At 41.5% G+C, this 19,405-nt stretch overlaps 1 protein-coding gene across 3 annotated transcripts in view; it reads right to left on the reverse strand.

Moving 5' to 3' along the window:
- Window positions 1-19,405, reverse strand: part of INAVA (innate immunity activator) — a 202,543-nt gene that overhangs the window by 136,854 nt on the left and 46,284 nt on the right. For 2 of the 3 annotated variants that reach the window (XM_088445758.1, XM_088445763.1), the window contains exon 1: window positions 4,246-4,325. The exons of the other annotated variant lie outside the window; for it this stretch is intronic. The gene's annotated coding sequence lies outside the window, so the exon portion shown is untranslated. Of the gene's footprint in view, window positions 1-4,245; window positions 4,326-19,405 lie in introns of those variants that run through there. 3 annotated transcript variants of the gene reach the window in all.

The raw sequence follows: 19,405 nt of genomic DNA on the forward strand, positions 1-19,405 counted from the left end.
AAACTGAAACAATTGTTGATTTAATATGACATACAAAAATCTGTTGTCATTCCCGGTGCATGATGTCATCACGTCATGCACTCAGGTTGTGGCCGGCATAGGGCACCGGGACACCCAGTTACGGTGCTGCCTTAAATGAATATGTTATAGTATAGATAACTGATCCCTATGGTAAACATATGGTCAGCAGCAAGAGCTCAGGACAGAGATGCTGTCTGAAGCAAAATTACATGTTGGACCCTTAAAAAGACATACCGGGGAATTCAATTAGCCCCAAAACAGACACTTATTAGGGGCGTGGCCTAATCGTGGGAGGCGTGGCCATGTCCACTTTAGAAAAAAAATGGGTAAGGGTGAGATAAGCCAAGACTTAAATCAGCAAATGAAGACCACGCCTGTGTGTAAATAAGTTTCTATATATACATATGTAAATATCAAGCTGACACACAAGAGATGTATTTAACTCCTTTAATAGAGTCACAGTGCCCTTGGGAGTAAAGTGGTGTGTAATATTGCAGTACAAATGGTTCTCATAGGTAAAAACAAATACTGTTGAAACGTAAAAAAGGAATGGGGTGGGGAGAGGGGGGGAGAAAACAGATATGGATGTGGGTATGTAGAGGATGATGAAGGGTAATAGCCTGGGGGGTAGGAGTCACTTGACCCCCCAAATGTGGCAGTGTGTAGAAAGTCTTTTGTTATAAGTCCCGGTGTGGCCTCACTTACTTTGCTCTTCTTTCTTCTGTATTTTTGTCGTGAGTTGATCCGGACCCTAGTCCGATGACCACCGTCCGTGTGTTCACCGGCTTGGTCCCCGCAGTCACGCCAGGACACGTGTCACTTCCGGCGCCGGGGTATCGCGAGATACCGCGGGGCGTTGTGGCGGGAGTTCCTGTTACTATCTGCGCGCTCTAACTCACCTGATGGTGAGGAGACTTGGAGGTGAATGGATTAGCGGTGTGGGGAGAATTGAGGGTTCTCCCAGGGTGGATGAACGAAAGTCTGAGGTGTACTCTGAACGCGTTGCGGCCGTCAGGCCTTCTTAGGGGAGTGATGTGGCACCATCTTGGAAGAGGGCAATATATACATGAGTATTGGATGACATCATAAGGTGTCATAAGGTGTGTGTAATTAAGGCAGCTTGAATCTGTTCTGGCAGAGTGTAGATGGACAGCTGTAGAACAGCTGCCAGGACAGATTCAAGCTGCCTTAATTACACACACCTTATGACACCCACGCCACGCCCACATAACCATGGAGATTGATAGCCAGGGCACCTTATGATGTCATCCAATACACATGTATATATTGCCCTCTTCCAAGATGGCACCACATCACTCCCCTAAGAAGGCCTGACGGCCGCGACGCGTTCGGAGTACACCTCTCAGACTTCTGTTCATCCACCCTGAGAGAACCCTCAATTCTCCCCACACCACTAATCCATCCACCTCCAAGTCTCCTCACCATCGGGTGAGTTAGAGCGCTCAGATAGTGACCGGGACTCCCACCATGACGGCCCACGGTATCTTGCGATACCCCGGCGCCGGAAGTGACACGTGTCCCGGCATGACTGCGGGGAACAAGCTGGTGAACACACGGACGGTGTTCATCGGAATAGGGTCCGGATCAACTCACGACAAAAAGACAGAAGAAAGAAGAGCAAAGTAAGTGAGGCCACACCGGGACTTCTAACAAAAGACTTTCTATATACTGCCACATTTAGGGGGTAAAGGGACGCCTACCCCCCAGGCTATTACTCTCCATCCCCCTTCATCCTCCTCTCCATACCCACATCCATACCTGTATTTTTTTGGGCGAATAAAACAGGACCTAATGGAATTGCATTAAAATCCCACTTTATTTGCTTAAAAAATGTAATCTAATTGAATTCCCCCCGTAATATGACATAAGTGGCGTAACTAGGGAATTTGGAGCCCAGGGCAAGTTAATCAACGGAGCCCACCCCCATCCCCCAAGTACGTGCGGCGCATGCCGAAAAAGTGGGCATGGTCACATACCACAAGGGGCGTGGTCACTGGAAAATGGGGGCATGTAAACATGACACACCATGCCCCAGGAACTAGTGTCCCTCTTGCAATGCACCCTGTAGTAGTGTCCTCTATACAGTGCCCCCAGTAGTGCACCCTTATACAGTGTCCTCAGTAATGCACCCTTATACAGTGGCCCTTATGCAGTGCCCCTTATACAGTGCCCCCCCAGTAATACCCCTTATACAGTGCTGCTAGTAGTATTCCCCGTATGCAGTGCCCCCAGTAGTGGTCCCCCCCTATGCAGTGTTCCCAGTAATGCCCCTTATAAAGTGCCCCCAGTAGTAGTCCTCCCTATGTAGTGCCCTCAGTAGTGGTTCTTCCTATGCAGTTCCCCCAGTAGTACTCCTCTCTATGCATTGCCCCCAGTAGTGGTTCCACCTATGCAGTGCCCCCAATAGTAGTCCCCCCTATGCAGTGCCCCCAGCAGTGGACCCCCTTTGCAGTGCCAGTACCCCTTATACAGTGCCCCTTACATATATAAGGACAAAGACACACAAAAAACCCCAACACCTGAATCCCCGCTCCTGCGCCCGCCGCCGTCAGCTCCTCCGTCCGTCATGACGTTTCTCCCATCACCCACTGTGGGAGCCGGAAAGCCGGAAAGCCAGCCCAGCTCCAGCAGTGGGTGCAGCAGCCAATAAGAGTCTGTCTGGGTAGCGCTGGTGGCAGTATTTGTTACTATGTAGTCCGCACTACACTGACCAGTGTCCTGGACCATGGCTGGTGGCGATCCCCCCCCCACACACCACCAGTCCGGTGCCGTCCAGGGGGTACGAGTCCTGCTTGACCCCCAATAAATACGCCACTGCTCCACAGTTCATGATGTGATCATTAAAAAAAACATCTGTAGCCTTATTAGTTTTGAATTCTGATTTTCTGCATGTTATTAGTAGCTCTGATATATAATGAAACTTACTTTAATTTTAGTAAAAATTAAGGGGAAATTGTAAATCATTCAAATTTATTTATATATTCAAATTTATTAAGAGAAATTTATAGCTTCCATATTTCTAACAAAGTAAAATGATTGGCATTAGGCTACAATAGAGTAGTGTCCTTAGTAGACAAATGATAGAATAATTTACAATAACAAAAAATAAAATCGGAACACTATGATAAATAAAGGACTGTGTAATTTCATGGTCATTTTCATGTTTACAATGATAATCTCATGCTTTTAATAAAATCTTAAAAGTGCAACACAACCACTTGTTGTGATCAAACCAGCTTTCCACAGAGAGTTTCTTATACCAAAATACTATATTTTCACTACACTGTACTCAAATTATAACTCATTTGCTATTTTTTAATGTCTTTTTAATTATTTGTGAATAAAGTAGATGTATTACATAATTTCTTTTTAATAAAAGGAATTAGCCTGTGTTATAGTTGAGATATAGCTGAAAATAGCTTCAAAGAGACAAGCTCCGGCTTATTTTATAGTGTGATAATATATGTGACCACGATTCACTCCAGACTGCCTGGCATAAATCCTGTATGACGCCTGTGGAACGCTTAATTTGTGATTTTGTGTATTTCTGAAGGAGTGGTGCTCCTAAGCGTGAACTGGGCTGCATTCACAGGGCGCAGGTGGTTTGAACCATTGTTACCTACCTGTATGACTCTGCCTATAAGGCATGCACACACATAAATGCATTTGTATCTTATTAGGTAAATGTCATATTTTCCTCTATGTTGAGACACGCATGTACTGCACAGCTTTACTACAGGAAATAACAGCAATATTGATCGTTTCTTCAATATGACGTAAGAGTATGTGGCATTATAAATGATAAAATCCTATATATATTCTACAATAGTACAATACATAAGTAAGGGTACATTTCTAGGCCTCAAGACTGTTTTTTTAACAACTACTTTATTGTGCACATTGTAAATAAATGTCATTTATTTACTAAATGTGTAATTACTTAAATTACTTCAATAATACCACCACACAGACACACACATTTTAGTGTATGAAACAGAAATAAAGAGCACCCATTTATCAAGTCCTTATGATATATTCCGTAATGACATTTCAATCATAAATATAGTTAATTCATTACCTTATTTGAGATTCACATTGTAAGATTTTCACCTCACTTACAAATTTGGCACAGAATAAAAAACAGGGACATAATACGATATATTCTCCTAGAATTTACAATTAGTGGTGTGTCTGATGTCATACCTGAGTAGCTGATCAATGTCTCTTGTGCGTGACACAGTAGTTGTGCTGAGCAGCTGGATACGCAGAATACTCAGTTTGGTATGAGAGGAAGCTCTGCTACTTGTCTGTACCTGAGTACAGAGGCGGGAGGAAGGGATAGAGCTAAAGGGTAGGACTAGGTAGTGAATATAAATCTTGTCACAAAGGAATGCAGATATAAAAAGGGCTAAAACAAAATAATAACTAAAAGTGTGATGCATTATGAAACTGAATTATACAGTCAGCCCTTTTCTAGATGTTACTTTCTGTACCTGAGTGCATCTAACTGCAATGTAATGGTGTGTTGGGCATTAATGCTAGTGTAGGAACTTGCCAAGAATTGGGGACCCTTGACAATGGTCAGCAATCTTAAATGTTAATCAAAAAATGAACAACATCCCCATGATTTTATTTGCTAGAAACACACAGGTGATGCAGTATATTATTGTTAGCACTATAGCAAAAATCTTCCTATTTTGTATACACATTGGGCATTAATACTGCCATGCAGCTGGTACCATGTACAATTTGGGTAAAACCAAGCGTATATTTATTTTTTGTTTTAAAATTGTGTCTAATATTATCATGGCTCTTTCCAACCATAGCTAAATAAATGGGTGTGGCTCACAAGTCAGCCCTTGTCTGGATGTTACCCTCTGTAACTGAGTGGTGAGTGCAAATAACTGCAATGTAATGGTGTGTTGGGCATTAATGCTAGTGTAGGAACTTGCAGAGAATTGGGGTCCCTTGTTGATGGGCTGCAAGCTTATGGGACCCTGCAACTCCCACACAAACCCCTGAAACAATTTGCGTCATCATGATCCCGCACCCTGCTTCACAATGCCTGTAATCTCAGCATTGTATAGTGGGGACAGGGCCAAAATTATGTGATCGCGTGGTCACATCCCCGCTTTGCCCCTAATGCTGGGTAATATCGCTGGCCATGCCACTCCCCCCAGCATTAATAGTGCCATGCACCTGGTACCATGTACAATATGGGTAAAACCAAGCGCTGGCATATTTCTTTAATTTAATACATTATATTCTCCTAGAATTTAGAATTAGTGGTGTATCTAATGTAATACATTGTGTGTGTCTAATGTAATTCTTTTGTGTGTTACACAGTAGTTGTACTGGCAGCTGGATAAGATGAATACTCAGATTGGTATGAGAGGAAGCTCTGTTACTTGTCTGTACCTGAGTACAGAGATGGGAGGATGGGAAGAGCTAAAGTGTAGGACTAGGTCGTTAACATACATCTTGTCATAAAGGAATGCAGATACAAAATGCACCAAATATAAATAATAAAAAAATGTGATACATTATGAAACATTATGAAACTCAAATATACAAGCAGTGTCGGAGTGGAGCATGAAGGGTCCACCAGGGGAATGCAGTTGTAGGGGGCCCATGTTCAAGGGGTGTGAGCGTCCAAAAGGCCGCTCCATTTTTAGGTAGGAGGGCCCTCATTCAGAGCGAGCGCTCTGGTCAGAGCGTCCGGCTCTGAATCAGGCCCACAGATGGAAAAATATTACTTTTAAATCCTGCTTTCTATCACATTTTAATAACACAGTGTAAACTTGATACGTCTCTATCCAAGAATACTGTTTCAGCCTCATTGAAATAACAAATACAATTTGATAATAAGAGAATATTGTAGCAGTCGTTATTACATGTATCACTATTGTACACTTGTAACAACAGTGGCATTTCTGTACATAAAACTGCAAATTCTTGTAAATTGCTAACATTTTATACTGACTCCTAATTTTCACCACTTGACTAGTCTCACTGAATACTGAATCTTGGGGAGCTCTCTCAAACTCCCAAAAGAGTAAATCAGTCTCCAAGATTGGCCCAGTTCCCCAGAGAAGTGAATGCTCAAGGCTCCCTCCGTCGTGCGCATGTGCATTAGGGCACCATCGACCCGCTTGCGAGCGTCCTGCGCTCGCGAGCGGGTCTGAATTAGGCCTTGTGTCAGCAAAGTTGGAATAGGTTATGCATGAAATTGGGCATGTACAGTAATGATATATGCAAACAAATAGGAATTTTACACTAAATGAAATTTGCAGAATGTCCACATATTTTATTGTTAGCAAAATTAATCCTTATGGTGCCTACAAACATGGCGATTTTTTACACGATTTGCCCGATTGTGATGAATCGTGACAACAAATCGTGTAAAATATGCCCAAATTGTGAGTTACAACTCACGATCACGATGCCGATGCGTGTCCCTGCTCGTTGTACATCACATCTTCAGATCTGCCATGCTGTAGGGCAGATTTGCTAATCTGGGACACAATGCACTGGATGAACGATAGATCTTAAGTCAAATTGGACATTTTTTACTCCAAATCGTGACCACAACTGCCGGGGAGCTGCCTGGGGAGAGTTCAAGGGAAATCGTGCCTCAGGTCGGATCGTGAGCACATCGATATGTGTGTAGGCACCTTAAGGCATAGCAACCAATCAGCAATTTTTTTTTTTTTACCTGTCTAGTGCTATTTAGACAATGAAAGCAAGAATCTGATTGGTTGATATAGTTTATTCTAAGAGGTCTATTCAACATCAAATAGTATTGGCCAACATCAACACAACGTTTTTATTTTTCTCAATAATTAAACACTCTATTTAGTAAAAAACCTCACAGGGACAGCAGTTGTATTAACAAGTTGACCCTACAAAGTCCCCGCAGGCAGTTTTTCAGTTGCCTGAAAATACTGTCCTGCACTGTATATCTCTGTGCAGCATTATATATGTATATATATATATATATATATATATTCGGTAAGGTGCGGCACTCATAGCTATTTTCATCCAAAATAAAGACTGCGGACAGCGTGTCAACTTTCAATGTTTCAATATATTATTTAATATTGTCATCAGGAAATTATATACTGTCCGCAGTCTTTATTTTGGATGAAAAGAGCTATGAGTGCTGCATGCAGCTATCAGAATGCAAAAAGTGCTTAAAGTTCAATTTGAATTAAACTTTAAGCACTTTTTGCATTCCGATAAGACGTCTGGAGTGCCGCCAGTTCTTTGTTGTGTGTATATATAAATATATATATAAAGACGCAGACGGCAGCACTCCAGGGACTTAGAAGAAATGATGGTCACAGCATTCAGCCAGTTAAGCCAACGTTTCAGATGTTTACTACATCTTTTGTCAAGGATAAAACAAACATACAATAACTCACCTTTTATACCCACCATCACCCTCATGTGCATCGGTGGCGGCCACACAGCTTCCGGTCATGGGCATGATGACATCGTGCATGATGACATCGTGACGGGAGACGGGGGCCGAGCCGGTGCCATGGAAACATAACAAGTATCGGCAATACAATAATATAAATGACAATACAATAGTGAATGAAAAAACTGTGCATAAAGTGTCCAGTGCACCATATACTCTAATCCATTACTCAGTGTCTATATATAACATGTAAAAAAAGACTGGTAAACAAATAAGCATATATCTGCCATAACAAATTACAACAGCATATACAATTAATGATATGTGCTGCAGAGCAAACAAATCATCATGTCTGTATATACAAATTAATCATATATCGGTCATATGACCCATATATGGGTTTATATCTCTCTCCTTCTACTTCTCTTAGCTGGTGACATATCACCAAATCCCAGCCCTACCCACATGCCCTACTCACAACGGAATATAAAGACACATCACATGCCTCCCATCACCCTCCACAACACTGAAATGTGCCTTATGGAATGCGCTCTGTCTGCAACAAAATGACATCCATCCATGACCTCTTTATTTCAAATAACCTCAATCTTCTGGCATTAACAGAAACATGGCTCACACAATCAGACACTTCCTCCCCTTCAGCGCTCTCACATGGTGGCCTACACTTCACACACACCTCCAGGCCTGGTAATAGTAAAGGAGGTGGAGTAGGAATACTACTGTCCCAATCTTTTACATACACAGTTATTCCACAGGTACCATCCCTTACATTTACATAATTTGAAGTACATTCTATTAGGACTTTCACTCCTTTCTCTCTGCGCATTGCTGCTATCTATCATCCACCTGGACCACCCATTCAATTTCTGGAACATTTTTCAGCCTGGCTCCCTCACCTCCTATCCTCTGACATCTCCACCATTATTATGGGTGATATCAATATCCCCATTGACAGTCCACAATCCCCTCATGCCTCCAGACTTCTCTCCTTAACATCCTCTCTTGGCCTCTCCCAATTGACTGACTCCTCTACTCATCAAGATGGCCACTGCCTTGATCTTGTATGTACCAGTCTATGCTCAGTCTCTGATTTCACTAATTCTCCTTTCCCTCTCTCAGATCATAACCTTATCACCTGCACACTCTCCTCCATTACTTCAACTTCAATGCCAAGCAGATCAACCAAACCTCCTCAAACCCGCAGAGATATTAATGCTATTAATTTTGAACAAATATGCAACTCTCTGCAACAATCACTCTTGCCTATTTCTGATTTCACTTCTCATGAGACTGCTGTATCACACCTGAACCAGACCCTAGAACTAGCCCTTGATGTAGTAGCCCCAGCTACCCATCACATTCTGCGTAGACTTAGACGTCAACCGTGGCATTCCAAATTCACAAGACACCTACAAAAACTTTCAAGTAAAGTAGAACGTCAGTGGTGAAAGTCTCAGACTACAAGTGACTTCCTCACATATAAGACGATCTACCACTCTTATCGTAATGCACTGGATAATGCCAAACAGACATATTTCCAATCTGTTATCTCTGCCCAAGCCTCTAACCCCAAGCAACTTTTTAATACATTTAAATCACTTCTTACCCCTCCGTCACCCAACCCACCTGCTACTATCAGTGCACAAGATCTCTCTTCCTATTTCAAGAACAACATTGATAATATCCGAAATGAAATGGTATGCACTTCCTCAGCCAGGGTCTTGTTCAATTCCCTACCTGAACCCAGTGGCACTTTCTCATCATTTGACCCCACTAAGGAAGATGAAGTAGCTACACTCTTCTCATCCTCCTACTCTACTACCTCTCCTCTTGATCCTATACCCTCACAAATCAGTAAAGCTCTGTGTCCTGTGCTCATTCCACACTTAACTAAAATCTGTAATCTCTCTTTCTCTACTGGTATCTTTCCATCTCTGTTCAAGCATGCAGTGATCACTCCCATTTTGAAAAAACAAAATTCTGACCCTAACTCTCTCTCAAATTACCATCCTATCTCCCAGCTACCTTGCCCTTCCAAGCTACTGGAAAGACTTGCCTACACTCGCCTCATGCACTTTCTTAACACCCACAACTTATTGGATCCACTTCAGTCAGGCTTTCATTCCCAACACTCCACTGAGACAGCACTGACTAAGGTAGTAAATGATCTGGTCACTGCCAAGGCTAAAGGCCATTATTCACTTCTAATTCTTCTAGATCTCTCTGCTGCCTTTGACACTGTTGACCACTCTCTTCTCATATAAACACTACAATCCCTAGGTCTCCAAGCACAGCCCTTTCTTGGTTCTCATCCTACCTATCTAATCGCTCTTTCACTGTTCGCTTTTCTGATTCTACCTCCACTTCGTTACCTCTATCAGCTGGAGTACCACAAGGCTCAGTATTAGGTCCTCTGCTTTTCTCAATATATACCACCTCTCTTGGAAAACTAATCAGCTGTTTTGGTTTTCAATATCATCTGTATGCGGATGATACTCAAATCTACCTATCCTCGCCAGATTTGTCACCATCTGTGCTGGTCCGTGTCACTGAATGTCTCTGCCATTTCATCTTGGATGTCATCTCACCACCTCAAACTTAATATTTCTAAAACAGAATTAATTATATTTCCACCGCCCAATAGTAGTTACCAACCTGATATCTCTATTACTCTTGACAACTCGACAATCAACCCCACCTCACAAGCTCGCTGCCTAGGTGTCATCCTTAACTCTGAACTGTCTTTTGATCCCCACATTCAATCTGTCTCTAAATCCTGTTACATACATCTAAAACACATAGCCAAAATTCGACCAAGTCTTACGCAAGACACTGCAAAAACTCCAATACATGCACTCATAATTTCCCGCATTGACTATTGCAATAGTCTCCTGACTGGTCTTCCCAAAAACAGCCTCTCCCCACCTCAATCCATTTTGAAGTCAGCCACAAGGTTGATCTTTCTCACCAAATATTCAGTGTCTGCTGCTCCACTCTGTCAGTCTCTCCATTGGCTGCCGGTCTTCTACCGTATTCAATTTAAAATACTTGCACTCACACATAAAGATATTAACCAAACCACACCAACATACATCTCTTCACCTATCTCAAACTATCTTCCAACTCAATATCTCCGCTCTGCACAAGATCTGCGTCTCTCATCCCCACGCATTACTTGTTCCCATGCACGGTTACAGGACTTTTTTGGGGCTGCACCCACCCTGTGGAATGCCCTCCCACGCACAATAAGACTTTCCACTAGTTTCCAAACATTCAAGCGTTCTCTGAAAACTCACCTCTTCAGACAAGCTTATCAGATTCCAGGACCACCCACCTAACATTTTATAGCTCCCTATCTAACTCTCTTCTTATAGTAAACACCTATCACATCTTCTCTGTCTTCAATTTAACATCCTTCTAACCCTAGGCCAACTTTCCAGTGTGATTGGTTTATACAGCCCACCAAGAACATCTGCAATCGGGCTGGACCAATTTGCAATATGTAGCACCTATCCTTCTGTATCAACACCTATTTCCCTATAGATTGTAAGCTTGCGAGCAGGGCCCTCTTACCCTTATGTATGTCTTTTATGTATGTATGTCTTTTACAACCAAGTATAATGTTAATTCAAATTGTAAAGCGCGACGGAATTTGTTGCGCTATATAAGAAACTGTTAATAAATGATAATAATAATAATAATAATAATAATAATAATAATAAATGATCCTCATCAACTGGTAATATTGGAAATATGACACAAACTCGCTAGGGAAACCAACAACCTCATAGGAAAGGGGTATAGCTGATTGTCTCACTGAGACCATTTGGTGACAGTGTGTTTAATTTGAAGATCCAGCGGGATTCTAACCTTAGTAATAAATTGTCACGATCTCCCCCTTTCATCAATGGTGGAACATGGTCCACCAGTTTGCATCTCAGGGTTGATAAGGAATGTTTAGCTTCCCGGAAATACCCAGCAGTAAGCTGATCTATATCTTTCCATTGGATAGCTAGGCATATGGCAGAGCTATGCTGAGCTGCTCTTTCCTTAAACATACATATGGTCTTGCCGACATAGGCAAGACCACAGGGGCATTTAATCACATATATCACATATCTATTGGAACATGTGAGAATATGTTTAATAGGGATTCTGCATCCTGAATGAGGATGTGTAATGTCTCTAAATGACCACATGTGGTGCAGCCCATACATTTATAGTACCCATTGGCTTTAGACATGAAGTGACTCAGACGAGACCGTTCGTAGTCAGTAATATCATTATGGACCAGTGTGTCCTTCAAATTACGTCCCCTCCTGTAGCAATTTAAAACATTGGTGTCTCGGAAAGGTAAGTTCCTATCTTTTTTTATCAGCGACCAGTATCTCTTTGTGGCATGCCCTATATATTTACTGTGATGTGAATATGTGTTTACAAATGGGCATATCTTTTTTTCTACATTACTTTTTGGTAGAAGACAATTATTACGGGGTATGGCTAATGCTTTTCTTTTGGCCTTTTCTAAATCTGAAGCCAAATAACCCCTTTGCAGAAATCATGTCATAGCGTCAATCTGTGCTTCTACATCATGCTCCTCACTGGTGATTCTCCTAATGCGCAAAAACTGCGAGAAGGGCAACCCGTTCTTCATAGGTAAGGGATGGTTACTCTGTGCATGGAGAAATGTGTTTTTATCGGTAGGTTTCGTATAAATGATAGTCACCAACTGATTATTAATATTCTTAGTCACTACGTCCAATTAATGGACTTGTTTCTCATCACATTGATGGGTAAACTTAATGTTTTCATCCAAATTGATAGCATCCATTTCGCAGGAAAATTCAGTTGCGGAACTATTCCAGAGGATTAATATATCGCCTATATAACTAATAAATAAGAAGATCTTATTTCCAAAAGTAGGATTACTTAAAAAAAAGTTGTTCTTCAATAGCAACATGTATGCATTTGCAAACGCAGGGGCCACATTTGAGCCCATTGCGCAGCCCTTCAATTGTAAAAAGTGTTCACCATTGAAGAAGTTGTTTAGTGTCAAGGTTTTTTTAAGCAATGTAAAAAAAAATTAGTATCTGGTCCGACGTAATGTTCATTGTTCTCAAGAAGATCACGCATAGCGTTAAGTCCTTGAGTGTGTGGTATGTTGGTATATAAACTAACCACGTCTACCACACACATCGAGAACTTGCATTCTGCAGCGCCATGCCATCCCATCTTGTTTGTGCTTACTGGGACCATCATTTGTTTTTTAAAAAGACAATGACCCCAAACACACCTCCTGACTGTGTAAGGGCTACTTGACCAAGAAGGAAAGTGATGGAGTGCTGTGTCAGGTGACCTGGCCTCCACAATCACCCAACCTAAACCCAATTGAGCTGGTTTGGTCTGAGTTGGACTGCAGAGTCAAGGGAAAGCAGCCAACAAGTGCTCAGCATCTCTGGGAACTCCTTCAAGATGGTTGGAAAACCATTCCAGGAGACTACCTCATGAAGCTGATTTAGAGAATGCCAAGAGTGTGCAAAGCTGTCATCCAAGCAAAAGGGGGCTACTTTGAGGAATATAAAATATAAAACATATTTTGATTTTTTGTTTACAACATAATTCCATATGTGTTCTTTCATAGTTTTGATGTCTCCAGTATTAATCTACTATGTTGAAAATAATTTAAATAAACAAAAACCACTGAATGCAAAGGTGTGTCAAAACTTTTGACTGGTACTGTATAAACTAACCACGTCTACCACACACATCAAGAACTTATCAGGAAGATTTTTAAATTCCTGTATTTTCAATAACAAATCAGTAGCATCCTTCAGAAAAGTTTTTTGATGCTGTATAACAGGTTGCATGAAAAAGTCTAAGTACTTAGCAATATTTTGCATCAAGGATCCCCTTTCTGCAATTATTGGGTGCCCAGGGGGGCATGTAGGGTGTTTATGCACCTTGGACAAAGTATATAATATTGAAGTCTTAAGGAAATCGCAAGTAAGTGCTTGCAACGAGATCTTATTGATGATATTATCTTCAAATGTTTGTAATAGAATTTCGTTGATCTCTCATTTAACAGTAAGGGGAGGATCTTGGTCCAAATTTTTGTATACAGACACATCCTTCAACTGTTTGTATATTTCTTCGATGTAGGAAATACGACCCTGAAGGACAATGGCACCGCCTTTACTGGCCGGCCTTATCACATTTGACATGCAGTCACTCAGTGTTTTAAGAGCCTGAAATTCCTCCTTTGTGAGATTTTTTGGGAATATTGCTGTTTATCTTCATGGACTCAGTTGCTGCCTGATCCAACATACGTGTATAGCTTCAAATAGGAGCATTATGCGTTTGTGGCACAAAACAAGATTTATTCTTAAATGGGTGATTATTGGGTGTCAGTTGGGGTTCTGTGGGTCTATTATGGAAGTATTATTTCAACTTCAGATTGCACTGATGCCTCCAAAGATCAACAGACCAATTAAACGGTTCAAATTTGGCAAAGGGCACATACGAAAGTCCTTTATTAAGTAGGGATCTTTCAGATGGCAAAAGATTATAGGAGGACAGATTGATAATTATGTCCTTCTGTTGTATTTTCTTCTGCCTCTTTCATTGCCCACCACGGTGGGTCTTGGTGCGTACCCTTCCACGCAACTGGCCCGGGTAGTTACCCCTAAAAGGGGTTTCTGATTGGATGTTCCAGAAATGGGTTCGCCCTCACTTTGTGTTGATGCCTCACCAGATGAGGGTTCAGTGTCCAAAAAGTTTTTTCTTGAAGCCCTCAGGCGAAACCCTTCCTGCCTTCTCTTCTGCCGTGTTTTGGCCATTGCCCATTGGTACACATTGTGCTCAGCATAATCTTTTTCAACAACTGTTAATTTATTTTTCTTGTACTTAATGAGCTCCTTACGATAGGAATCGATATGAGCATATAATTTTTCATACCAATTAGTGGTAGAGTCATTAAGGAGCAGGGATTTATACTGGGTTTCTAGATCTGAAATCTTCTGGCATACACTGGTAAGTTCCCTGGAGGCTTCTTCTATAACTAGAAGAATTAGGTCCATTGAGCACTTTTTTAATACCGCCACCCAACGGCGACAAAAAGCATTGTTGTTACGTCCTATGGTGGGGATGTTATTGATCCGGAATCCCCTTGGGATCATTTTAACACGAAAATAATCGGACAGGGTGGTGCCATGTAGAAAACAGTAAATCTCCCTCTTTTTATAGTTAAGCAACCGGTGATACATATCTTCAGCACTCTCCTCCCCCACCGCCTCTTTAAATGTGCTTTTAAATTACACTACTTCAGCATCTGAATCTGAAAATGTAAGTATTTCCCCAATAGGCAGTGTGATCAGACCATCACTCCCTTCATTAACCAGAAAGGGTTGGGTCGCCATATTGTACCACCAGAACAACGGGCACAAGTCAAATGCTGACTAATTTGAATACACTGGTAAGCACAAGTGTAGCATCATAAAGTTAATGTCCATACATCAGTCAAAAAGACGTTTTATAGCAGCCAAAGATATATATTTTCAAGGTGCATTCATATAAAGCAGCATCAGCTAGAACAATCTGTGTATACTTCACAGAAGAGGTAAAAAAATATTTTTAGCAACACATTAACATATGCACATGGTATCAAAATGCAGTAGTATATAGCAGCAAATGGTAATTGAGTTAATCCAGAACTCACAGGCAGCAGTAAGATAATGGTAGTACGCTTCAAACTAGATATACTTCAAACTAGATATACTCAATGTGGAATACTAGAACACCATGCTTTAAAACTCAATTCCACAGCAGTGAACCAGTCAAAGTAGATCATAGAAAAGCATATGATAAAAAATGCTTCTTAATAAAATATATATATTTGCTGCTATATACTACTGCACTTTGAACTCATTTCTTGAACATCCAATCAGAAACCCCCTTTAGGGGTAACTACCCACACCAGGGGCACGGAAGGGTGGGCAAAGAAGAGGCAGAAGAAAATACAACAGGAGGACTTAATTATCAATCTATCCTCCTATAATCTTTTGCCACCTGAAAGATCCCTACTTAATAAAGGACTTTCGTATGTCAACCGTTATATTGGTCTGTTGATCTTTGGAGGCATCAGCACAATCTGAAGTTGAAATAATACTTTCATAATAGACCCATAGAACCCCAATTGACCCCCAATAATCAGCCATTTAAGAAGAAATCTTGCTTTGAGCTACAAACGCATAATACTTCTATTTGAAGCGATACACGTATGTTGGATCAGACAGCAACAATGTCCGTGAAGATAAACAGCAATATTCCAAAAAATCTCACAAAGGAGGAATTTCAGGCTCTTAAAACACTGAGTGACTACAAGTCAATTGTGATAAGGTCGGTCGATAAAGGTGGTGCCATTGTCTTTCAGGATCGTATCTCCTACATCGAAGAAATATACAAACAGTTGAAGGATGTGTCTGTATACAAAAAGTTGGACCAAGATCCTCCCCTTACTGTTAAAAGAGAGATCGACAAAATTCTATTACAAGCATTTGAAGATAATATCATCGATAAGATAACGTTGCAAGCACTTACTTGCGATTTCCCTAAGACTTCAATATTATATACTTTGCCCAAGGTGCATAAACACCCTACATGCCCCCCTGGGCGCCCAATAATTGCAGCAAGGGGATCCTTGATGCAAAATATTGCTAAGTACTTAGACTTTTTCATGCAACCTGTTATACAGCATAAAAAAATTTTTTTGAAGGATACTACTGATTTGTTGTTGAAAATACAGGAATTGAAAAATCTTCCTGATAAGTTCTTGATGTGTGTGGTAGACGTGGTTAGTTTATACTGTATACCAACATACCACACACTCAGGGACTTAATGCTGTGTGTGATCTTCTTAAGAAAAATGAACATTATGTCAGACCAGATCTTAATTTTTTTCTGACATTGCTTAAAAAAACCTTGACACTAAACAACTTCTTCAATGGCGAACACTTTTTACAATTGAAGGCCTGCGCAATGGGCTCAAATGTGGCCCCTGCGTTTGCAAAAGCGTAGATGTTCACTGTTGAAGAACAACTTTTTTTTACGTAATCCTACTTTTGGAGATAAGATCCTCTTATTTATTAGTTATATAGGCGATATATTAATCCTCTGGAATAGTTCCGCAACTGAATTTTCCTGCGAAATGGATGCTATCAATTTGGATGAAAACATTAAGTTTACCCATCAATGTGATGAGAAACAAGTCCATTAATTGGACGTAGTGACTAAGAATATTAATAATCAGTTGGTGACTATCATTTATACGAAACCTACCGATAAAAACACATTTCTCCATGCACAGAGTAACCATCCCTTACCTATGAAGAACGGGTTGCCCTTCTCGCAGTTTTTACGCATTAGGAGAATCACCAGTGAGGAGCATGAAGTAGAAGCACAGATTGACGCTATGACTCATGATTTCTGCAAAGGGGTTATTTGGCTTCAGATTTAGAAAAGGCCAAAAGAAAAGCATTAGCCATACCCCGTAATAATTGTCTTCTACCAAAAAGTCATGTAGAAAAAAAGATATGCCCATTTGTAAACACATATTCACATCACAGTAAATATATAGGGCATGCCACAAAGAGATACTGGTCGCTGATAAAAACAGATAGGAACTTACCTTTCCGAGACACCAATGTTTTAAATTGCTACAGGAGGGGACGTAATTTGAAGGACACACTGGTCCATAATGATATTACTGACTACGAACGGTCTCGTCTGAGTCACTTCATGTCTAAAGCCAATGGGTACTATAAATGTACGGGCTGCACCACATGTGGTCATTTAGAGACATTACACACCCTCATTCAGGATGCAGAATCCCTATTAAACATATTCTCACATGTTCCAATAGATATGTGATATATGTGATTAAATGCCCCTGTGGTCTTGCCTATGTCGGCAAGACCATATGTATGTTTAAGGAAAGAGCAGCTCAGCATAGCTCTGCCATATGCCTAGCTATCCAATGGAAATATATAGATCAGCTTACTGCTGGGTATTTCCGGGAAGCTAAACATTCCTTATCAACCCTGAGATGCAAACCGGTGGACCATGTTCCACCATTGATGAAAGGGGGAGATCGTGACAATTTATTACTAAGGTTAGAATCCCGCTGGATCTTCAAATTAAACACACTGTCACCAAATGGTCTCAATGAGACAATCAGCTATACCCCTTTCCTATGAGGTTGTTGGTTTCCCTAGCAAGTTTTGTATTTCCAATATTACCAGTTGATGAGGATCATGGGTCATATGACCGATATATGATTAATTTGTATATACAGGCATGATGATTTGTTTGTTCTGCAGCACATATAATTTAATTGTATATACTGTTGTAATTTGTTATGGGAGATATATGCTTGTTTACCGGTTATATATAGGCACGGAGTAATGGATTAGAGTATATGGTGCACTGGACACTTTATGCACAGTTTTTTCAAACACTATTGTATTGTCATTTATATTATTGGATTGCCGACACTTGTTATGTTTCCATGGCACCGGCTCGGCCCATGTCTCCCGTCTCGCGCATTAATTCATCATGCCCATGACCGGAAGCTGTGTGGCCGCCACCGATGCACATGAGGGTGATGGTGGGTATATAAGGTGAGTTGTTGTATGTTTGTTTCATCCTTGACAAAAGATGTAGTAAACATCTGAAATGTTGGCTTAACTGGCTGTAGGCTGTGACCATCATATCTTCTAAGTCTCTGGAGTGCTGCCGTCTGCGTTTTTGAATGAGGGGTCAGTTTGGCTTCCTGTATGTGCACCTGGGCAGATTTATCAATTCCTTTGGAGTGCCGGCTGCTGCTGCTATATATATATATATATATATATATATATATATATAGCCTTCCCATTGCTTGTCTACCTTAAAGTCTTATTCATATTACTCCTTCCCTCACACGATCCTCCGTCTCCCAGCAGGAGTTTCCACAGAGAGGTGTGTAGGGGAGGGAGCAGTCTGAATTTAAGTAAGACAAACGCCGGGAGGAGAACAATCTTATATACTGTGTAAAATCCATTGGTCTGTCTGTTTGTTTGGTTGTTTGTTTATTTTTTTGTCTGTGCGGTTATGCATTTGGACACACCTGCACTGATTGGGATGAAACCAACGCAAGGTGATCCAGTTGAATCCTGGTCAGGTTTTAGGTGGTTTAGGGTCCCGGTTGGACCTCCCATTGGTGTATGCTGGGCAGAACTTTGACCCGGGGAGCCTGTTCTGGGGGGGTAGAAGTGGGGCATTTCTAGAGGCAGCACGGAGTAAGGGCTCTGGTTTAGGTAGGAAACAGATAGGGTTCACGAGCAAAGTGAGGGGTCAAATGTGGCTTTAGGCACAGTATATAAGAGTGGCCAGCAGCAGCTGCTAGCCAGACTGCGGATTCCTCCCTCCAGCGCTCACCCGTTTCCCAAGTGGCAGCTGATCGGTGAACAGGCTGCCAGGCGCAAGGGGTTGAGCCGGAGAGGGGGTCTGTCGCAGTAGAAACTGTGGGAGCAGCAAGAATCACCCTTTAAGAGAGGTGGCTGACGGGGCTGCTGTATGCCGGAGCCAGTGACTGGGAGTCAGAAGAGGGAGGCCAGCATAAAGTTGTCAGCAGGTCTCCTTCAGCTGCCTGCAGGTTCCACTGAGCAAAGGTAGTAGTGAGCAACCAGTGGCAGACTACAGTCAGGCAGCTAATCGGCTGCTACATGGAAATGTATATCAGCTGTCAGAATGGAAGTCATAGATACAGTGAGGGTATCCACAGCATAGAACTGGGATGCAGTCAATTGAGTACAGCATGGCTGGGTAGCTGTTAGCAGTGGGAGGGGGGGGGGATAGGTTTAGGTGCCCAGGGAGACTTAGGCTGCG

This window comes from Taudactylus pleione, unplaced genomic scaffold (assembly GCF_031769625.1).
Source record: "Taudactylus pleione unplaced genomic scaffold, aTauple2 ptg000387l, whole genome shotgun sequence".
In the NCBI taxonomy this organism is placed as follows: Eukaryota; Metazoa; Chordata; class Amphibia; order Anura; family Myobatrachidae; genus Taudactylus; species Taudactylus pleione.